Genomic DNA, 1,604 nt, shown 5'->3' on the forward strand with positions numbered 1-1,604 from the left:
AGGGGCACACACACACACTCCGCGAGTTGCCAGCACTCACCATGTACCCGCTCCCTTCCCGGTCCTATCAAATGGTATTATTTCTATAATTTTTTCCAATAAACGGGGTTCTGCCACACTATCTACGCAATGGCGATCGTCTTCGCGTCTTCGCAGAAGATATCCGATGATGTAGAGGATTTAATAACGCGAGGAAATTTGAATAACCATGACAGTTGTAATGAAGGTCAGTCCCGAGTCGCTGGCACCATGCAACTCTACCGGTCAACGTCTACAAAAATTGTTCAAGAATAAACCGACGCGAACGAGTTTGATATCCATACATCACAACCACGACGTCGAGTGTCTCTTCAACATGCCCCTGTTCTTAGGGACATGGTATATAAATAAAATAAAAAAAAAACGCCATAAATCCCTTTTATGTAAGAGACGGCGGTACCCCGAGCTGCTAACGTATTATTCATACCATAAACAGAAAAGGGAAATTCCTGAGCTGGGGTTTATCGCCATCCTATGTGGTTATGATATCATTCGAATTTGCTAACTGTCACGTATTAATTGGGGTTTTGAATATGGTGTTATTAAATGTGTACATTTGATTGTTTTACATGTGCTGTGAAGTTATAGCGTGTTTTTTTTTAACAAGGTATATTAAACCCAGGAAGATTGTGTTTTGAAGTACTTCCACACAAACGGTTTAAAGGGCAGGTGTATGGGAATTTTCACATAACTGATCGCACAGCCCATTAAAACAGCAAGCTACTGTCCTGCTCAATCATAGCCGTATCAACACCCCAACGCGCTTGCTTCGTAAACTTGAAACATCGATATCGACTCATAAATAAATGTATATTTTGAATTCTATCCCTCTAAATTTTCCCTTTCTCTTTCATTTCATCCTAATTTAAGAATCCTCGCCTATTTTTCGAAATAGAGGATGAAACGCCATAAGGTCCATTTCACAGATTTTTTTTCAAGATAACGATTTGTATATTTAATGGATGAGGTGACCACATTGCCACTGCTATGTGCTGTCAAAACATCCGTGGGAAAAAAAAGGTCTTGGAACTTTTCGTGGGATATTTTGAGGTGAAAGGGTTGAGGTCAAGAAAATATGGAGACGTGGGGGGAAGGAAGAAGGAGGAAAAGGGAGGGGGAGAAGTGACCATGAAAATTATGAGATGTATTTAGGAAGTTACTTTTTTAACACAGTAATTAACAGACTATCTATACGACCAAATATGGTATTTGGTCATCCTCGCATAAACTTGATTAATAATTACGATTATGACCGACAACACATTTTACGATATATGCAACGTACAATTTAATTGATTCACCAAGCGACGAAATAAATATCTTTTAAATTTACACACGTAAACGTGTATAACCCTTTCGTTTTCACCAGGAAGTAGGGGTCAATCTCCCACCATCAGTCAGCTGTTGACTGCGAGCCTAAACCTTTTCCTCATCGCGAAAGTCTACAAGGTATTTCGTATTTCTCAGTCACTGATCCAGTAATACAGTGTCTTCCGGAACATTTTCCGATATATGTTGATAATAAATGTAAACATAAAGTATATCTTTGAAGGGTATGTGTTGTT

The sequence above is a fragment of the Penaeus monodon genome, chromosome 15 (genome assembly GCF_015228065.2).
Source record: "Penaeus monodon isolate SGIC_2016 chromosome 15, NSTDA_Pmon_1, whole genome shotgun sequence".
Taxonomy (NCBI): domain Eukaryota; kingdom Metazoa; phylum Arthropoda; class Malacostraca; order Decapoda; family Penaeidae; genus Penaeus; species Penaeus monodon.